The 22252-nt window shown below is 43.6% G+C and overlaps 1 protein-coding gene and 1 long non-coding RNA gene across 5 annotated transcripts in view; one reads left to right on the top strand and one right to left on the bottom strand.

The window, feature by feature from the left end:
- GRIN2A (glutamate ionotropic receptor NMDA type subunit 2A) overlaps nucleotides 1-22252 on the bottom strand; it is a 420782-nt gene that overhangs the window by 289033 nt on the left and 109497 nt on the right. The window lies entirely within an intron of this gene.
- LOC140687029 (uncharacterized) lies at nucleotides 2783-3341 on the top strand. The gene is made up of 2 exons (XR_012061042.1): nucleotides 2783-2897; nucleotides 3264-3341. It is a non-coding gene; the product is annotated as an uncharacterized lncRNA (long non-coding RNA).

The raw sequence follows: 22252 nt of genomic DNA, 5'->3' as shown, positions 1-22252 counted from the left end.
CATAGGCTTCTGTGGTGAGAAGAGGTTTGAGAGAGGAGCTGAGATGCATGTCTGAGGACCTGCTGTTGTCCTGGCAAGAGATGCTGAGCGCTGGGCACAGAGGGGACAGCGGAGATGGAGAGGAGCATTTCTACTGGTTGTGTGTTGTCAGCAGAGTCTCTTCTCCTCTCTGCACCTCCATTTCCTCATATGTGAAATGGGAATAATGATGCTCACATCTACTAATGAAATAGGATGTCATGTAGAAATCATCTGGCTCATCATGAGGATTCAATAAATGATAGCCATCATTATAATGATGATCTTCTCTGCCCCTCTCAGAAGGCCCTTGTCCATTTATACCTCTTGAAATGGCTGTATGTCCACAGTTCTCACTTCATCTGCAAGGCTCTCTGTTCTTTGAAGGGATGTTCCCTACTGGATTCATCTTACTGCAATGTAGGTTGTGAAACAGAGTGACCAACATCCAGAATACCTGTGGAAGGAAATGACTTGCACAGCCCAGCTGAAGGCACTCAGCCAGTCTCCCTAATCATTTGAGTTTAGCCATCACAGACGTGCTGGTTTCCAGAAAGTACCACTCCATGGAATCTGCCTTCAAGAAAGAACGTATCGTTCAGCCACCAAGAGCACAGCTCACTGACAGCCTCCAACTACAGTGCCTTCAGGATCTGGTTCAGCTTTGGAGCCTCGGCCGTGCTCTTCCCAGGCAGTCCCCAGCTAGTGACTGAGTGTGGTGGGGGTAGCAGGGCCTGGCCATTTCTGCCTAGTGTGGGATTCCCCCAGTGCGCGATCTGTGCACTGCAGTCTGAGGCTGTCACTTGCCCGATCCTGCTTCCTCTCTCCCTCGCTTTATTTTCCACAAGCATCTCTGCTCTCTGTCCCCACTCCCTAGAAACCTCTTGCACTCCTGACTCCCTCCAGCTCAGCCTCTGCTTTCTGGAGGATCCAACACAAGGGCATACCTTAGAGAGAAGAGAAACTAAAAGCTACCACATGAAGAAGCATACAAAAGAAGCATGAATAAGTTAAGCAACTCAGAGCTGATCTCTGTCTCAGAGGATTAAAAGCTCCAAGAGCTATAAAAGGGAATGGTCTAATTAATTAAGTTGGCTCAAATGACCAGGAAGCTTTCTGAGTCATAGCAGATGTTGGGGTTCCAAGAAAGATTACTCCCTGGTTTTGGCTGGAATCCCTGGGGTCATTCGGGTCTGTGATCTAGCCAGTTCTTTTCTCCTTCTGGCCAACACCGCTCCATCCATTACTTTGGATACTCATCATAAACCAGGGACAAGAGCCTACTCTTCCAGCAAGGAAAACCCAGGGATGTCAGTCCACTCTACCTCGCCTTGCCTTGAAAATCAGTATGAGTCTCAGGCTAACAGAAATCAGATGGAGACAAGAAAACACACACACAAAGTACTCCCATCTCTAACAGAACTTCCAAATCTTCTGTTGGAGAGACAGCACCACTCTAGGAGAGAATTGTTGTTGCTATAATTTGGGGGATAGTTTAGCAGGTTTAGACTCAACTCAGAGTTTAATCTCGTTTCAGTTTCTAGGACATCCAGCCACCTCTGTGAAAGCAAAGGTGACAGGTAAAACTGACAGCACAGGGGTCACCTTAAAGACAGTAACAATGGCAACTAGTGTTTATGGAGCGGCCAGGATGTTTCTAGCAATGGGCGAGGTGTTTTCACATAATGAACTCATCTAGTCATTTCAGAAACTCATTGACATTGAAGATGTGATCACCCATTGTTCCCCATGAGGACAGAAGGGCTCAGTGAGCTTAAGCAACTTGGAGGTCACCGAGGTAGGAAGTGGCAAAGCTAGGATTCAAACTTAGATCTCTCCGGAATCAAAGACTACATTTGGCACCCTTCTTCCATTGTCTTTGGGCATCCTTTCCCTGGGCACTCTTTCTCTGAGATGCACTCACAGACATACAGGTGCTGCATCATTTAGCAAGCCTCTCTGGTCTGCTCCGAGCCACACCCTGTGCTAGATGCTGGAAAGAAAAGGATGGGTGACCCTTGACAGCAAGAGGCTCACGGACAAGTGGAGGAGATACTATGGAGCAATTTCTCTTAAGTCTTCTCTCAGAAGGGAGACCCGCTCTCAACTCTAAGGAAGTGGATACCACCAGCAGCAGCGGCGACATGTCTTTAAAGATGAAGAATTTGAAGATGAAAGAATGTAGACTTGTCCAAAGACGTGCATGTAGTCATAACAAAACTGAAACCCAAATCAGGGAAGCCAGTAAGTCACAGGTCCTGCATCACCAGGGCTGGAAGAAACAACACGCTTGGAGATGGGGAGGACTCTCCTTGCTTGCACCAGTCAGGACGCAATTTGCAGACATTTTGCAGAGCCGAAAATATGTGAGTCCCTGAAGGGTGGTGATCAATCATTTCAGCCATCTTAAGTGAGACCACAGTAGATCCAAAGAGAATCACAACTGCACAGAGTTCTAACAGGCAAGGGCATTAACTAACCTCTGGAATACTTCTTGAAATCTTATGGCTACTGCTCTAGAATTTGGGGAGGGTACCACGTGATACTAGTTCAGACAGCTGAAGCAGTGCCTTACCTATGTCATGAGACTATTGCCAGAAGTCCTAATAACCTCACAGAATCTGAGGGACAAGAAAGTTCACACACACCCACATACCCAGTTCAAGAACCCCTGCTGGAGCCTCTGTGACATACGCGAATTCTGCCTGATGGTTCTCCAATGACAAAGAACTCTTCACCTGACGAGTCCACTCATTGCTTTTCCTTATACATCTTGGAGCCAGACTCTATCTCCCCTGGGCTCTACCTCTTTCCGTAGATTCTAGAGCAACTGGGAACATATTTGCTCCACATTCCGCATGGAAACCCTTCAAATAACTGTATGTAACAAGACATCAAATCCTCTCCCTTCCCCATTTTTCTCTACACCCAGAAACACACACACTTATCCTTCCATTAATATTCTTAGTGAACAATTTCCAGGAACCTGCACCTCCCCTCATCATCTTCCTTTTAACTGTTTATCAGTGTCCTTAAAATATGGAACCCAGGAAAAGCAGTCAAAGATAAAAATATTTGTGAAGGGGTTTTTAGAACTATAATATATTAGGTGGAAGCAAAGGAATTTTCCCCCTCTCTATGAGACCAAGCAAAAATATAAACTACTCTCTTAATACAAACCGGTTTGAAAACACTATTAAATTCATTTATTCAATCATTCACTCATTTTTTCATTCATTTTACAGATCTGTGCTGATTCTAAAAGTGTGGCCTAAGAGAAGGGCTTATAATGGTAAATAAACTCAATCCTTGCCCTTTATCAACCAATCAAGGCTCAGTCCATGGCCCTCTCCACTTCCCACCCTTTTCTCTCTCCCAGAGTGAGCTTATGTATTATCTTCAAGGCTGAAGCTTCCTGAATGCTCACCTGCCACCCAGCTCTAGATTGCTTTCCTGACATTTCCATCAGGATGACCTGCAGCCCTCTCCAAAGCAACAAGTTAAAAAAAAAAAAAACTCATCACTTTTCCCTTTTCAAATTAACCCTCCCCTTCGGTGCATGGCACCGCCATCCTCCCAGATGCCTGAGCTAAAACGCTGGAATTCTCTCCACCTTCCTTTCCCTCTAACTCTATGCCTCCACTCTACCTCCGAAACACTATTAATACCCATCCATCCACTATTCTTTTTCCTCTCCTGGCCTACTCCCTATAATCTCTTACCTGGACAAGTTCAATAACATCCTAGCCTTTCTTCCTGCTTCCACTGTTACCTCCTATAGTTCATTCCCCATCTAGCAGCCAGGAAATTCTCCTAAAAAAAAAAAACACCAAAAACCTGATCGTGCCTATTTCCTACCTAAATAAAACCCTTTCTGGATCTCCCCAGAGTAGTCTACTCACCCCTACATGGCCTGGCCTCTTCTGATACAACCTATATCATTCCATTCCTCTACTCCAGCTCTTGGATCTTTAGTGCATAATCATTCTGACCTTCTTCCAGTTAAGAAGCCAGAGTCCTCCCAACCACAGGACCTTTGCACATGCTGGAATGTTCTGCTTCTCTGCCACTCTCTCCTCCAATGGCTGTCTTCACCTAGCTAACTCCTCATTACCCTGGAGAAACAGTTCAAACATCACTTCCTTAGAGAAGCCTTCCTTGAGCACCATACCTTCCCCTACTCTGAGGGCCCCTCTTGTAGCAGCTTGTAAGTCTGTCATTGCAATAATAGTTAAATAATTTGCTACCTCATTCATTATTTCGTGTTTTTGTCCAATAAGACTATAAGGTCAATAAAGCTTGAGACTATATCTATCTTGCATTCTGACATACCCCTCATGGCTAGCACCTTGCACTGTATAAAATGGGTGATCAGTAAAAGGATATCTAGGTGTGCAAAGTCAGAAAATACAGATATGGCAGATGTACACAAGGGAAAAAAGTGTGATTGAACTCCATCAAAAATGGTTCTGCTGGAAAAGATACAAACTTCTACTTATAAATAAGTACTAGGGAAAGAATGTACATGATAAGTGTAATTAACACTGCTGTATGTTATGTATGTAAGTTGTTAAGAGAGTAAATCCTAAAGGTTCTCATCACAAGAAAAGAAAACAAAAATATTTTTTAAATTTTGTACCTATATGAGATAATGGATGTTTACTAAACTTACTGTAATAATCACTTCGTGATGTATGTAAATAAAATCACTATGCTGTATATCTTATGCTTATAAAGTGTTCTATGTCAATTATACTCAGGAAAACTGAAAGAAGAAAATGCTTCTGCTGGAGTACAAAAACTGGGTACAAAGGTTTGAGTTCAAACTTTCCTTTCAACCAGCTTATGCATATAGACAGACACAACCTTGATTGGTGATTCAGGCATGGTATGAACTATTTATATTTCAATGCTAGGCTCCCAAAGGAATCTCACCAAATATGATGTTTGTTTTTCATAGCTCCACTCTCTTTCCCCATCCTCTTTCAACTCCCAGGAAGAAAGAGAGTGGGAGATGGGAAAGAAAGAAACTAAAAGAAAGGGCGAAATGGGAAGATAACCCACAACACAATGTTTGTTTGGACTTTTGCTGCAGGGTTTGTGTTTTGTTTTGTTCATTTGCCAAGTGTCTGGCGTGACAACACTGCTCACGCCTTCATCATTCTGCACTCCCATTGCGGAGAAGAGTCGACGGCTTTGTCTGTTTTGCGGACTGATGTATCCCCACCACCTCGAACAGCAATAGATACTCAATAAATATTTGCTAAGTGAATGATTTCAGATGTGACAGTTGCATGAGGATGAGTACAAAATTTTTTCAACTTTCTACCCCCACAGTTTGTGGGAATCCAATAAATAACTACCGGAAGAAATGACTTCATGAAGTAATTAAACAACAAACATGTAAGTTACATTAATTCTCCTCTGCCACTTGCTTTCCATTTGGTTAAATGCATTCTTTTGTTTGGAGAACTTGATTTTGGAATGATATAGGTGGTATCAAAGAATATATATATATATTCTTTCCATTTACTGGATCCTTTGGGTCACCCACATAACAATGCCAAGTTTCTACCCTGAGTCCTGATTCCCTAGTGGAAAAGTGCAATGAATACCTATAAATTGAATGAAAGAAAGAAAGAAGAAAAGAAGGAAGGAAGAAAGGAAGGAAGGGAGGGAGGGAGGGAGGGAGGAAAGAGGAAAGAAAGAAAGAAAAAGAAAGAAAGAAAGAAAAAGGAAGAAAGGAAGGAAGAAAAAGTAAGAAAGAAAGAAAAGAAAGAAAGAAAGAAAAAAAGAAAGAAGAAAGAAAGAAAGAAAGAAAGAGAAAGAAAGAGAAGGAAGAAAGAAAGAAAAGGAAGGAAAGAAGGAAGGAAGGAAGGGAAGGGAAGGGAAGGGAAGGGAAGGGAAGGGAAGGGAGGACCCAGTCTTAAAAATCAATAAAATGATCCCTCGGTTCCCTTCAAATCAACATTTTAGACCCCACTGTATGTGCAGGTGCTCCAGTAGGTGCCAGGAGCACGAAGAGAAATGGGTCAGATTTTCGCATCCTTCATGAACTGAGGGTCTATGAGTAAGATTCATGGGCGAGCCAAACTAAAAAATAAGAAGACGACACAATGTGATAAATGACATAATAGAGCACGTGCGAAGTGTCAACAGGGGCACAGAGGAGGCATAAACTAAAAGAAACCGGAAGTAAACGTTTAATTAGTTGCCCCTCAAAAAAAGTCTTTGGTCTTTTCTGCCAAGATTGAAACGGCGCTGCTCTGGGTACGGTGCCTGTTGTCGTTGTCCCAGAGCAGCCAGAGTTCATCTTGAATCTTTTCCATGGAAGGAAGCCCAGAGGAAGGGTTCAGCGGAAGGGTTCAGCGGAAGGCTCTGAAACCCTGACAAAAGGCCTGAAGGTCTTTACCCAGCAGTGCTGACCACATCAGTTAACACGGGAAGCCAATCCTCCATAGAGGAAAAACCTTGCCCTTTAGTGAAGCTGCCAAAAGCCTCCAACAGTTTGTACTGTATCTTTCTGCAGACACAGAAAAATGAGAGGGGAAATCTAAAGGTCATATTGGGGCCAGGAGAGCTTTCCAACCTGGGCAGTAGGGCCAGCTGACCCAACATTAATAGAGAGATTAAAAATACACAAACCTAAGGACCACATTTGAAAATCACAATGGGAGAGTTTAAATGCATATGAAACAAGCTATGTGACAGAGCGTTTGGCAGCCATGACAAACATAAATAATTTTAATGACAGCGATTCTTTATGACACCCTAAATAAATAAAGCAAAACAGCTAGCCATTACCTTAAAATTTTTTGTGCAGGCACCTATTATATATGAAATTCCGTGTGGAAAAAGATTTGCACCCCCAAGCACTCTAGAAACCATCGATAAAATGAGTGCATATCTCCCCATCTGAGACATGCCACATGATGAACATTCTAGGAAAAGAAATCAGTGGAAGAGATTTCTTTGATTTTGTTTTTTGTTTAACATTTTTTGTTTTATTTTTTTAATTTTTAAAAAGATTTTTCCTGTTAAAACTTTTTTTTTAATTCAAAAATAGGAGAAAGTTTCCAAATACCACCACCTTAACACAACTATCCTGACCCCACCATCACACATGACACAATTTACAGCCTCCTGCTCTGTGGCTGATACTAAGTTCCTTGAAGGCAGGGAGCATGACTAGTTTCTCTGAATTCCTGGTGCCTGGAAGCAGCCTGACACCTGGGCAGTACTCAGATGATGTTTGTGAGATGAACACATGTGAAGGCACAGGAGGAAAAGGGATTTTTTTTAACCTTAAAGTAAAAGGACATCCAAGAAACGTTGGGAAGTCAGTTCCTTCATTTCCGGAGAAAGAAAGAGAAGTGGGCAGGAATCTCAAATACGCTTGTGAACAGCAGTGCAATGGGCAAAGTGGGAGACAGGGGGATTCATGAAGGAAGAGAAGGGAGGTAAGAAAGACAGGCTATGTGATGGGAGTTAAACCTGTGTACCAACTAAGACAAAGAAACTGGACTAAAACGTAACATTGACAGACGGACATGTGGAGGTTTGAACCCAGGTCAGCCGGCTTCAAATTCAGAAAACTTTACCCCTAGAGGACATCGGGAAGCCAGAGAGCATGCTATGGGGTGGTAGGGGGTGGGTACAGACTTTCCTACTGAAGGAATGCTGGAGTGCAAGCATGTGTACTTAAACGTAACCCCACGGCAGGACATGTGTACTTAAACGTAACCCCACAGCAAGAAGGTCTCTCTGCATCTGGAAGAGCTGGGAAGGAAATCTCAGCACAGATCTGGGCCCTGACTGTTTCTATCTGCTGCTTCATCCCTACATAACAGGACATGTTAGTGTCGAAGACAGAGAAGGAAAGCAAGATGCATCTGCTGGTACCAACGGAAACCAAGGGACATAAACAAAGTCAGCAGCCCCCAGAGAACAGGAAACATACCCCCTCTTTCCTCCAGTTGCCTGGTTTTACTTTATATCACCAGGTCCTGTAGCCTCTGAAGAAATGTCCATGCTCCTGACAGCCCAGGTTAGCCAGAAACACAGTACCATGTGCAGACCAGGGCTGAAGGAAGGCGCACACGCTCCTGTGAACAAGAACTGTTATTTTTCTGGACTTCACAAGGTCCCCGAAGGCCCTGTCCCTCCCTGGGGATCCTGGCAGTCTAGAGGACTCTGGAGAGGAAAATTAGCAGCTCACGTGAGACAAGCAGGTGCCGGCTGAGATAACCAAGGGCTGGGTTGTTGAGGCTACTGTTTTCCTGCTGAGTTTCAGGGCACTGAAGTCAGAGACGCCGATTTAATAAAGAAGAAGAAGAATCCATTTCACGAGTATTGTGGAGTGCCTGCTCTCTGACCGCACTGGTCTAGGAGGTGGGGATACACGTGAACAAGACACACACGCCTGCCATGGTGACGTTCACCTCCTGGCGGGAAGAGCTGGTGTTGTTGGAAACGACATTAGAGTCTCAGGGAGTGCTCCACGTGCAGCAGACAGGCCCTGGACTGGGTCCTTCTCGTGCATGTCCCATCCAACCTGCCCACAGTCACAGAGCTGGCAAGTGACAAAGTCAGAACGCAAAACCCAGGCCTCCAGCCCACAGAGGCGGTGCTCTCAGCCACTGCCCGGCACGGCTCTCGTCTCTAAAAGGATGGGAACTCATCTGAGAGGGGACTTTGTGATTCACAACATCTGTGACCCTCATTGTAGCACGGAATTCTTGGTATCAGCATCCCTTAAGCTGGGAGTAAATACCTGTGGCTTGTCAAGGGAAACACATGAGACCCCAAAGCACCCAAGTTGGCATGTTCTGGTGCTCAGCTGGGCTCCCTCAGTTGTAAGCTCTTAGCAGCAGTGATTCAGAAGATCCCATGCCATTTATGCCATGCTTGTGGACATCCAATGCAGCTTGTTGAAATGTTCTCCACAGAACTGTATTCTACAAGATGCTTCCCAAAAAGCTATTTAAAAAAAAAAAAGGGGGAGCCTGCATTTATTAAGCTCTTAGTCTCTTACTGTGTACCAGGCACGGGGCTGAACACTTCGCCATCTTAATTCATAAATCTCCCACAACTCTGTAAGGCGAGCACCATTCTGTTCCCATTTTACAGATGGAGGCCCAATAAGGTTAACTAACTTGTCCAGGGTCACACATCTATCGAATGGTGGAGCCAGGCAACAAGCCTAGCTTGGCCAACTCTAGAGCCTGACCTCTTAGCCACATTAGATGTTACTGTTCCAACATAGGACACTGCCTTATGTGTCCTTCTTGGAAATTCACAGAGCACATTAGTATACTTGGGTAAACGAATTATTGTTCACCAATATCTGAAAATTATATAACAGCAAAGAAGGCAATAAGTAAAACAGTTACATTTAAGGCTGAAATAGAAAATAAATAAGGGGGGCGGTGCAAGAGGAAGGGGAAGTCACTCTAGCTAGAATGGAAATAGCCCCCTGAGAAGACATTTAGGCTGAGAATTAACTGAAAAATAATACAGAAAAAACAATGAAACTCACAGATGGCTCTTTGAAAAAAAATTCAGTAAAACCAATAAATTTAGACAGATTGGTCAAGAAAAAAAGAGAGGAGACAATAGCAGAAATAAAATAGGAGGTATCACTACAGACCTTTCAGATACTAAAAAAAATAATAAAGTAATGTTATGAATAACTTAGAATATCTTGATAACTTAGATGAAATAGACAAATTCCTTGAAAGACCTACTTCCATGTTTTGAGACCAATTTTAATGAGGGGGAAGGAGGCTTCCCGACTCCAACAAGCAATTCTCATACACCAGGAGGGTTTCTGAGAATTCAGCTCAGTTCAGTTCAATTTTGGTATTATCTACCTGAAAATAGCATCAGATTCCACAGGTAAAGGGTCAGTCCCACAAGACTGCCCTCCACCCCCACCTTCAGATGCCAGTCACAAGTCCAGGCTGTTACCTGCGCTTCTGAACAACTGGCTATAAATCAGAGGTTTCTACAACCACCTCTCTCCTCAGGTTCAATGAATTTGCTAGAGCTGCTCACAGGACACAGAGAAATATTTTACTTACTAGGTTACCAGTTTATTACAGAAGAGGTAACTCAGGAATGACCAGATGGAAGACATGGCATAAGACAACGTATGGGGAAAGGGTACAGAGCTTCCACGCCCTCTCTCAGCACACCACTCTCCCCACATTTCTGTGCACAAGCTCTCTGAACCCCGTCCTTTTGGGTATTTATAGAGGTTTCATAACATAGGCAAAACTGGTTAGATCATTGGCCATTGGTAACTGATCCAACCTCTAGTTCCTCTCCCCTTCCTGGAGGTCTAGGGGTGAGACAGAGGATTCCAACCCTCTAACCACATGGTTGGCTCCACTGGCAATCAGCCAGTCCTTAAGTGCTTTCCAAAAGTAACCTCATTAACATAACAAAAGATAACGTTGTCACTCTCAACATTTAGGAAATTCCCAGCATTTTATGAGCTCTGTGCCAGAAAGTGGAAGACCAAATACATGTTTCTCATCATAAATCATGATATCAAAGACATGAATTACCGAAAGTAATAGAAGAAAGAAAAAATAGAAAACTTGAACAGCCCTGTATCAGTTAAAGAAATTGAATTCGTAATTTAAACCCTTCCCACGAAAAAAAACTTCAATCCCAGACATCTTCCCTGATGAATTCTATCAAACATTTAAGGAAAAAAAAAGGACCCAATCCAATACAAATCATTTCATAAACCAGATGAGCAAAGAACACTACCCAACCCATTTTTATGAAGCTAGTATTACCCTGATTCCATGGCCAGACAAAGCCATCAAAGAAAAGAAAATTATAAACCAATATCCTTCAAGAACATAGATGCAAAAATGTCCTGCAAAATATCAGCAGATCAAATTTTAAAATATGTCAAAAGGCAATGCATCATAACCAAGTGGGTCAACCCCATGAATGTAGGCTAAGGTGGATGAATCAAGGAATATTTTTAAGATTAAGCCAACAGGATTTGCAGAGGGACTAGATGTATGAGATAAGGGGAAATTATGCAGCAGGTTCTGGATAAGTGACTGCAAAACCCATTCTGTTCTCTTCCGAGGCACATTTGGGCCATATGAAATCTCCTGTGCTCCTGCTCTTCCACAGCTCAATGCAGATGAGCCCAGTTGACGTAGATGCCTCGTGTTGAAGACAGCAGAGCCAGAAGATTTAAAAAAAAAAAAAAACCTAAATTGCCACTTGGCGAAATATTGCACTCTGGACCCAAACATCCATATCAGACTTCCAGTAAGTAAGAACTTACTTCAGCTCTTATGAGAAGAATTGATTATATTTATCAGAAATTAGACAGTTTGGGGGCTCTCAAGAGGTGAGTCTAATTCTGCTTCGAAAAGGGATGTGTGCTAGAAAATAATAAGAAATATAAAGATTTGTGCACAGAGATGTTTATCATCCTGTTATTTATACTAGTAAAAGTTTCCAGGAAAACAACTGAGACGTCCAACATTGGCTAAGTGGTTGAAAAAGCACCATCATGATACGATCTTACACAAGCATTAAAAATGACGCTTACACCTGTACAGCCCAGGGAACTATATTCGATATCTTGTAGTAGCTTAGTGAAAAAGAATATGAAAACAAATATATGTATGTTCATGTATGACTGAAACAATGTGCTGTACACCAGAAATTGACACAACCTTGTAAACTGACTATACTTCAATCAAAAAAAAATGATGCTTACAGAGAATTTAATCAGTGAACAAAGCAGACATAAGCTTCGTGTGTAAATTATTCTCAATTATCAATATACATTATATATATGTGTGTGTTTATGCATGTGTGTATATAAACACATACACATGCATATATACATATACACACTGCCATGGACTGAATGTTTCTGTTCCCCCAGAATTCGTATGTTGAAAACCTAACACATAAGGTGATGGTATTAGGAGATGGGGCCTTTGGAAGGTGATGAGGTCACAAGATGGAGCCCTCATGAATAGGATTAGTGCCCTTATAAGAGAGACCCCAGAGAGAACCCTTGCCTCTTCTGCCATGTGAGGATACAGGAAATAGAGAGCCACGAATGAGGAGGCTTGTCCTCCCCAGATACTAGATCTATCAGCGCTTTGATCTTGGACTTTCCAGCCTCCAGAACTATCAGAAATAAATGTTTGTTGTTTACAAGTTATGCGGTTTATGGCATTTCTGTTACAGCAGCTCAAAAAGACTAAAGCACATATATACACACATCAGTGCACACCTATATAGAAGAAAACTGAAGGAAAAATACCTCTGTGCTTAATACATGGGCCAGGATTACTGATCATTTTACTTTTATTCTATTTTCCCCAAAACAATGGGAATCTAACAGTCTTGGGATCAGATTTAAAAATAAATAAATACAATGAAGATTATTTTTAATTTTTTCAAAGGCCATTGCGTGACCTTGAGGATTAGAGTCTTAAAGAGTGAAGAGCATCTTAAGAAGGAGAATTGATCAGTTCAATCCTTCTTCAAACCACACCCCAGGACTTCATGTCAGGGTACTCTGCAAAGCAGGTGCTGAAACACGCCTTTGGGAAGCCCCACCGGGGGAGCTGCTTGGCTACTTGAGAAAGAGTTGAAGGGGTTATTTTCAATCTGCACGATAGGGTAAGGCTGTGCAAAGCTGACAGAACTCAACTCAGAGGTTCCAGCCCGGATGAAATGAACCGAATCAAGCCAAGCAGAGAGCGGAGGCTGCCAGCCTGTCGCCCACAGAGGAATCATGACCTTTGAAAGCTGATTGTGCAAACACATGAGGGGGAGGAGGAAGATGTATCTTGTGTCCTCAGAAAGTCCCCAGGCACCGGCCACACTGATCCCAGGATGCCCACAGCTAGTTTGTTTGGGGGGAGCTGAGAACACTGCCCACTCAACTAAAATTAGAGTGACTTCCACAAACGTTTATGCAACCACTGATTTCTCCAACAAGTGTATCCAAAACCTAATCCAGACTCTGGGCTCAAAACTCGACTAATTTTGCCCAGGGATCACAAATCTAAGCGTCCTTCCTATAGGAGCCAAGAAGCAACCGTGGCAAAAGAACTCATGCTTCATTTAATGGGACAAATTCAGCCCTCTGCTCCCAGGTATCAGACCAGCACATTGTTTTAAAAACTTTTTTGTTTTAATTTTTAAATATAAAAGTAAGGTTTTTTTCACTTAAAAAGTCCCAATTTCCACTTTTCCCTGAAAAATTGGACGAGCTGACAACAATGGACCCACGTTCCCAGGCAGCATTCATCAGTTCACTTGCCTTTCTTCACTATTTACAATTCTCCTCTGGTTCTTGTAGTTTTTTTGAGTTTGCGGCCCCTACCATTGATGTTCCCTTCCTGCTTAAAATGTGGTGCTTCCAATTCTCTGCTGGAGTTGTGTGCAAAGTAAGACTGACCTAGCCCTCAGTGAGAGTCTAAGAGGATTTTCCTTTAGACTTTGAGACTGCTGTTTTGAATGATCTGAGATTTTTTTCTCAGCTTACATTGTGATTTCCTTGCGGGTTCAAGAGGCTGGACAACTGGTCTCCAGAAACACTGCCAAGACCCTTTATTGAAGCTACTTGTTTTATCACCAACTTAGTGTTTGTTTGCATGTGTTTGTATTCTCATCCTCTCTCTGTCTCTGTCTCTGTCTCTGTCTCCATGGCCTCTTATTTCTGCCTCCCTCTGGAGTCTTCACCCCACTGTACCCACCCACAAACTTGCCCTCATCAGCTTGTCAGGGCATCCTTTCAGCTTCCACATCAGCTAGGCTACCTGGGGCATCCTATGCAATTTCTAACACACAGCCCTGCACCCAAGTTCATCTTTTCAAGCCCAGCCACAAATGCCATCAGTTATCAGACAGTCTGCAGACTGGCTGCACTTTAATCAGTTCAAATCACCTGGTCAAACTAGCCCTGCACAGGAAGAAGGGGCGGAGCCTCAGGAAGCAGGGACTGTTAGCTGGCAACCATGAGAACTGGCCTCCCTAGCACACTGTCAAATGCACACCCCTACCCTCTGTCCCAAGTGACGTCAACCACAGAGTCAAACTGAACTACCAGCAGGATGGAACTACCTCCGAAGCCCCAGGAGACCCTCATCATTCTGCCCCTTGTATGGGCTTGCACCCCTGCTGGGGGAGGGTCGCCCGCCTTGTCTGGGAACACTTTTTTAGAGGACTCCAACTCTTGGTTCCCTATTTCAGAAGCTGCGAAGGCGAAGAGGATGGTGCTGTTCAGAATAACATTCAGACTACCCCACAGATAGCTTCGTCTGCTGGAATCGCTCACAACAAAGGCATCCAGCAGAGGCTGGGGTCCACACATCTCGTTCTGGATCCCTGTGACCATGGAAATCAGGCAGCTCTCAAGAAACTCAGGAACACAAAGACATAAGCTCACCCATTTCCATAACACCAACGCAAGAGGCCTCCAACGCAAGCGAAGTCATGGGCTGGGTACAGCTGCGATTCACAGGTTCTCAGGCCACTCTGGCTGAGCTGAAATCACTGCACAGGGATGTGGGGGTTTCTCTAAACTATGACTCATAACAGAGCACACAAGCAAACATGATGAGAAACCTGTTCTCCCTGGAAAAGGAGGTGAGCAAATGCTAAAACTTTTGACACTTGAATATAGTGCTGGCCTTGGCTATTTTACTCAGTATGAAAGATTTCAATAATGGAAACACTGTCAGGCAAAAAGGGAGGGAGAAAAAAAGCAGAAAAGTGCATAAAAATCTCACAGAGCCCCACAAACAAGAGGGAAACATAGTTTAATTAGAATAAAGTACAAGGTTGTTTCTGGGCTCCTGGAAGCCCTTCTAACAAAAACTTCATGTCAGATGAGCTTGATTCATCAAGCAGCAGGGATCCGGCTGGAGTTCATTTGATGCCCTTTCTTTTGGGCACTACCAGCTTGTGAAATGGGTAACCTATTGACAAATATGTTATTTTTCCAGCTACACCCATACTCAAGAGTGTAGGCAGCAAAATCCCCTCATAATATTTGGCCCCGAGTCAGAATGCTTTATGCACCTCCTGTAGCCAGAGCCAAAAACCTCAGAAGAAACCCTGGCACTGGCACCGTGTAAAAGGTCCATTTTTAGTATTGGCTGTCCCCTTCGTAGTTCGTTAAAGCTGGAGGAGTATTAATCCAGGTGAAATCTCTTTCAGGAGACTCTTGGTAAGGAAGCTACGAGAGGCGGGTGGGAGGAGACGGCTGCAAAGTGAAGGAACACTGCAGCAGGTTAGGCTATTCAGAATGAGCTATTTTCTCCCAAATCCTATAATTGCCTGGAGCATGTGATCTTCTTGAAGGTCATTAAAGACATGCTGCTGTCAGATTTCTCCCAGAAAGTTTCTGCTTTGATTAGTTTCCAGATGCTTATTTCCTAAAAGGCCCTTTTTGTCCCTAAAAAAAAAAAAAAAAAAAAAAAAGAAGTGCATTAAAATTTTACAGAAGGAATTAGATGAATAAACTGCTAAATGTAACTTGGCAAGACGAAAGGAGGTAGCAAAGTAAGGAGAAAATGGCACTGACCTTCTTGGGGTCCCCTGCTGGATGGATGGTGCAGGGTCAGCAGGTCCCCACCCCCGAAAATGAGGCAACTCAGGTACACGACGTCAATCAGCTTCTATGCAACCGCTCATCCTTTGATTCGAATATGAACACATACATCATTGGTAAGACCCACGTGAGCATCTCACAGCCTCTGGGGCATTTATAGATCCCGAAAGGTTTGGAAAAAAGAAAACTCCTTGTCTGTAAGGATTCAGATGTCTTAGGGAGACTCTACAAGGGCCTAATGAGATGAAGAAGTAGAGCTGAATAACTATCCAGCGACAATGATTAAATATATATATATATTTAATATATATATTTTTGGCTCTGGCTACAGGAGGTGCATAAAGCATTCTGACTCGGGGCCAAATATTATATATATATGTATATATATACAGTTCACAATGCCAGTGTTTTGAATCAAAGAAGGAAATCAAAGTATTTCCCCCAACAGAATAAGATGGAGCCAGCTTCTCTTGATCAAAGGCTTCTTTTGTCCTCACCACGCTTGCAGATGTGTGAGTCACAGGCAGACCTCATGTGGCCGCTGTCTTCCCAGCTGACAGAGACACTGTTTGCCAAAACTTCACCTGCCATCCGGACGCCTTCCGCAGCCCTAACTCAGGGGCTCCCAGGTCACTTAGATGTAATACTATGACAACAGTGTCCAGGAGACAGCAGCAGCCTCTTTCTCTTTTTTGTAAGCCCTGGATCAACTTTGCAAGCTCAACTTGCTTTTATTTTTGTTGAAGGTACTAAATTAGCCATCCCTCATCCCTCATCCCTCCAGCAAAGGAGGCAACGGCTCGTTAATGCCGTAATTTGTAAGATACTGAAATCACAGGTTGTCTCTGAGAAACCACATGCCCCCAATCTCCAGCTTTTGACTTCAGGAAAGTCACTCATCTTCTGGAACAGCACATCTCACACTCTACCATGTACGTGCATCACTGGGAGACTTTGTTATGATGCAGATTCTGACCCAGTCGGTCTAGGGCTGGGGGCCTGAGAGTCGTTACTTCTAACAAGCTCCCAGGGGATGCTGGAGCGGCTGGTTTATGGACCACACCTTGAACAGTGAGAGCCTGGGGAAGCTTTACTTATCCAGTTAGTGCATGCATGGTGGTTAAGCCCTCAAGCTCTGAAGTCAGATTGCCTGGGTTTACAGTCAGCCTCTGCTGTTTACCCTTTCTAATTTCCTCATGCCTCAGTCTCCTCATTTGCAGAATGGTGCTTGAAATAATAGCAAAAATAGAGCTGCAGTGAGGATTTAACGGGGCAGTATGTGTAAGGCACTGAACACAGCGCCTGGCACATGATAAGCATCCAAGGTGTGAGCTGTTGCTGCTCTGGTTTCCTCTCACAGCTCCCTGGGGTCCACCTCCTTCCCGGCCAGAAGAAACCTGGGAGAGTCCCCAGATACAGAGGAAGTGAGACTGAAAGTTTCTGACCCTCACAACTCAACCCACTGGCTTAGTCTCTATAAAAAGTAAGGTCTTTGCCAGAAGTGCAGGGGAAGCAAAGAACATTTGGCTTTACTTGGAAGTCCCAGGAGGCACTGGATAGCGCCTCCCCAAACCCTTGTTAGGAGAAGTCAGAACCTCCAGGAACAGTGCTAAGTAAGCACACCATTGACCGGCCTGTCCCTGCAGGACAGGCTCTGCACTCCTTAGGAATAAGTAAATCCCGGCATAAATTGCCCTGGCAGCCTCCCTCAATTACACAAATCCAAGGCATGACAGGGAGCAGCAGAAATTCTCCTCCAGTGAATCTGAAAGCCGAAAGCAAAGCAAGAGAGGTAAAATATAATCCTCATGCCGCAAGCAGCCAGAAGGAAGCAGGACTCCCCGAGTCCCCTGGTCCCCAGCTGCTTAGCTGAGCCCTGGATCTGTCTACACGAGGCTGGGTGGCCAGGAGCAAAGGAGCTGCCTCACCCACTACAGCAATGATTCAGGCACCCCGGGATAGGGGAGGGAGGGTACCGTCTTCCTCTGGCAGGAATCTAGGCATCCTGAAGGAAGGAGATGGAGAGGGGGTAGGAGGATGCTTGAGGCAAGTCTTCCCCTGCCCTCAGCTCACTAGATACAGCGAGTTCTCTCCTACTCAGCACAGAGGATGTCTGACACATTCATACCTGCAGGCAAGCCAGGGTGGGGACAAAAACGAGGACATGGAAGCAGCCAAATCACAGAAGGGAGGAGCCCAGATCTCCCTGTCCTCCCCAACAACTCTCGCCAAAATAAAGTAGGGAGGCTCTGAGAAAGCCCCTCCCAGTTGCCCTGTTTTGCTTCCTTGCTTGTGATTTTGCTTTCATTAATTATAAAAATAAATCAGAGTACCTCTTAACCATTTTGGGTTCACTGATTGACTTGGTTATTTTATTTTTTAATATTTTATATTATTAGTGGGTTTCAACATTTTCTCAGGAGTTTATTGATCTTTATGTTTTTATCTTTTAACCACTTGTTAATTTTCCTGGTCCATTTTTCTTTTGGCACATATGCCTTTTTCTTAATTTGTAAGTAATCTTTTTATATGAATGGTATTAACCCTTTGGCAAATGTCGCCAACTATTTTTCCCTCCAGTTGGTTGGTTTCTACCAATTTTTATGGCATTTCTTGAACTCTCTGAAAGGACCACAAAGCAGCCATCTAATTTTGCCAAAAATATCTTCTTTGAAATATGGTTTCCAAAATCTCCATGAATCATCTGCTCATGTGCCTAAATGTCTCAGAAACCCTTTGCTTTTATAAACCACACCATTTATAAACCAGACCTACAGCACAAATTTACCCTTTCTCTGCCTCTGCAGAGGTGGTGGCCAGACTTGGGAAACTTCTGAGTCACACTCTGAAGTCCTGAGGTCACCATAAACAAAGACAGTCTCTGGATGGCTTGGAGATGCCCTTAGTGCATCTGAACACCAAAAGCTCACACTCCTCTGCCCCACTCAACTCTTCTCATTCACCACCACCCCTTTTTGTCTGAAAGATTTCCTGACCTCAACAGGTGCCAAGAATCCCTCACAGAAACCCCATTCTCTTGGTTTCAAAGCCCAAGTGCTCTGGTACAAGATGGAAGGATCTTCGATGGTGTTTACTGACTGTACATGCAATGTGAAGCACCTGTGAGCTGTGGCATCTGAAAAACACGGAGCTCTTTATGCCCATCATATGCTTTCTCACCCCCATACCTTTGCAGGTGATCTTCCTCCTCTTCCTAAACACCACCTCCCCACCCCCATCCACCACCCAGGTTGGCCAACTTTCTAATCATCTTCCCAATCTCAGCTTGACCGTCACCACATCTTCACGAGCAGCCAGGCTGGAATAGACCCCTCTCCACCAAGAACTCTTAGTGTCATTTCTAGCACTGTAATTGTATATTTATGTACAAGTACAACTGCCTGTTTACCTGTCTGTCTCCCTGGCCCTCGAAGGCTTGAACTGTGTCTTTCATCATCCCCAGTCTGCATCCCCAGCAACTAGCCCCGAGCCAGGCTCATGGCTCACAATCAGTACATGTTTGTGGAATCAATGGATCATTTCAAGTGTTAGAACAAGGAAAGGGTTAGCCCCCACTGCTATCTGCAAAAGTCCAAAAGTCCACCAAGAGGATCAGGGTTAGCTCTCATATAGTGAAGAATTAAATCTTGCCCAAAAGAGGTCTGGTCTTTCCCTTGGCTTCTCAGTTAAGCCCTTGTAATATTTTTGTTTGCCTGGGGACCCTGACTCACACTGGATAGTCTAACAATGGGATTTAGAGCAGATGGTTTAAGTTACATATGTCAGATCAAATGAGGACTGAGATCAGCCACGTTGGCAGTCAACCATGGACCTTAATACTCCAGGCATCAAGGCTCAGGTGAGCTTCCTTGGTTACCAATACCACACGCTTAGGGTCACACATCATTGCTGGGAAAGCAGCAGTCCACGACTCCATGGGAAAGAGACAACTGGAAGGTCCACGTTTAGATCCCCTGGACTCTGCCCTACGTACTTCCCTTGGTTGGGTTTAGTCTGCATCCTTTGCCATAATAAACCATAACCCTCGGTGTAACAGCTTCCAGTGAGTTCTGTGAGTTTCTAGTGAATTATCGACACTAAGGGTGGTCTTAGGAAACCCAGCCCTTGCAGCTGGTACCAGATACGCAGATGGTTTTGTGGACTATGCACCCTTCCCTTCGCAGTTCCATTCTTAAGGATACTCTGAGGGCAGTGGCTGTGACAACAACTCATCTGGAAAATCTGAGCCATAAAGAACGGGCCTGACTTACAGAGCATCGAGACTGGCCAAGCCACCACTGTGGACACCTCATTCATTCAAGCCAGCCTGGGAATGCGGCATGCTCCTCTCCATCGCCCCACCCATCCAGGATGGGGACGGGCAGCACTCTCCAGGCAAGAGAATGAATCACGAGTGCCTGCTTGCTGCTCTCCCTCTCTCCGACAGATGACTGGGCAAAAATAGAAGAGAATTCCTTCTTTATAAATATCTTTACATGCTAAATGCCTCTAAAAAGCACCCTGTGCCAAGCTCGTCTGCTAAGAAGCAGATGCAGAACAGATGCAAAGGCCCATGAGGTAGCTGAGAAGTTAAAGAATTTTTATTCAACAAGAGGCAGGGAAAGTTTCTGAGGTGCATAATAGGATCAAGGCAGCCCAAGGCAGCTGGGGGGCTATGGAGAGTCTGGCTCCCAGTTAGTAACATAGCATTTCTTACCATGTCAGTTTCAAAGCATATAGAAGTGTGTGTGTGTGTGTGTGTGTGTGTACTTTTATTTCATCTCGTGAAATTCATTCATTTAATGGATATTTATTAAGCACCTACTATGTGCACAACTCTCTTCTTAGGATACAACATACAGTAAGCTCCCTGCTCTCAAAGGACACACATTCTAATGGAAGGAGTCAGATACAGTGTAAGCAAAATAATGTTTAGACAGACTAATGCTACAGAAGAAAATAGAGCTGATAATACAGTAATGCTGGGGGTGGGAGGGTCATGTAGACTTAAATGATCAAGAAAGGCTTGTGAGAGGCAGCAACACATGAGATAAAACTTGACTGATGAAAAGAAGCCAACCATTGGATGACCCGGAGGGAAAAAATCCCAAGCAGTGGGAATAGCGCGTGCAAAAGCCCTGAGGTGGGTGGAGGATTGTTCCAGGAAGAGAAACAAGGGACCAAGGAAAAAGAGAACAGAATTTGGTCTGAGATGTGATCAGGAGATTAGGGCAAGCCTTTTAGGCCAAGGCAAGGAATTGATTTTAATTCTTGTTAAAACGGAAAGCTGCAGAAAGGTTTTAGTAAGGATAAATGTGACGAGATTTATGGGTTTTGTTGTCACTGTTCTTTTTTTAATTTTTTTAAATAATTTTTTTAAGATTTGTTTATTCATTTATCCTTTTAATGGAGGTCCTGGGGATTAAACCCAGGACCTTGTGCATGATAGGCATGTGCTCTCCCACTGAGCTATTCCCCACCCATCACTGTTCTTTTTTTTTTGAAATATAGTCGGTTTACAATGTTGTGTCAATTTCTGGTCTATAGCATTCATCTTCATATTCTTTTTCACCATGAATTACTGTAAGGTATTGAATATAGTTCCCTGTGCTATACAGTATAAATTTGTTATTTATCTGTTGGTTCATCTATTGTACCAAATATGCTATACTGATGAGGGATGCTGAGAATGGGGAGTATATATGTGTGAACTCTCTGTATTTCCTGCTCAATTCTGTTGTGAACCTGAAACTACTCTAAAAGAATAAAGTCTATTAAAAAAAAAAGAAAAAAGAAAAAAACCCAAACTTGTTATTTATCTGTTTTATATATATCTGCTAGTATCTACAAATTTTAAACTCCCAGTTTATCCCTTCCTACCTCTCCCCTCCCTTGGTAACCATAAGTTTGGTTTCTATGTCTGTGAGTCTGTTTCTGTTTTGTAAATAAGTTTGTCTTTTTTTTTTTTTGATTCCACATATAAGTAATATTGTGTGGTATTTTTCTTTCTCTTTCTGGCTTACTTCACTTGCAATGACATTCTCCAGGTCCATCCATGTTGCCACAAGTGGCATTATTTTATTATTTTTATGGCTGCATAGTATTCCATTGTATAAATATACCACAGCTTCTTTATCCAGTCATTTGTCACTGTTCTTAATCACTCAGGAAGCTTGGTCTTGCATTGATGGTAGGAAATTAAGCCTGGAAGCAAAGACCACTTTGGAAGACATTGCTGTCATCACTAGTGGTCACATAAGGAGTCATAGTGGAGATGGAGGAATGTTTTATGCCTGTTTTTGAAGGTAGAGCTAATGGCACTTGCTGATGATTTGGACAGAGCAGTTAAGCACAAGACAGAAATCAAAGATGACTCCTAGATTTGTAGTTTGAACAGCTAAGTGAAAAGTGGGGTCATTTACTAAGGTAGAGGGAGGCATAGATTGGGGACACATTAAAGATGAGAAAATGAGACTCAGAAAAACCACACAGCTGGGACATGGTGGAGGCGAGGTTGAAAGCTGGTCCCTGGGACTCCAAATGGCAAAGAAAGCTGAATTTCCAAGCCAGGTTCAGAGAGAAGTTGAAGCAAAAATCACATGTTACCCAGGCAAA

The sequence above is a fragment of the Vicugna pacos genome, chromosome 18, assembly GCF_048564905.1.
Source record: "Vicugna pacos chromosome 18, VicPac4, whole genome shotgun sequence".
Classification (NCBI taxonomy): Eukaryota; Metazoa; Chordata; class Mammalia; order Artiodactyla; family Camelidae; genus Vicugna; species Vicugna pacos.
The sequence above is the reverse complement of the archived record's forward strand: the minus strand, read 5'-3'. Positions and strand labels throughout refer to the sequence as shown.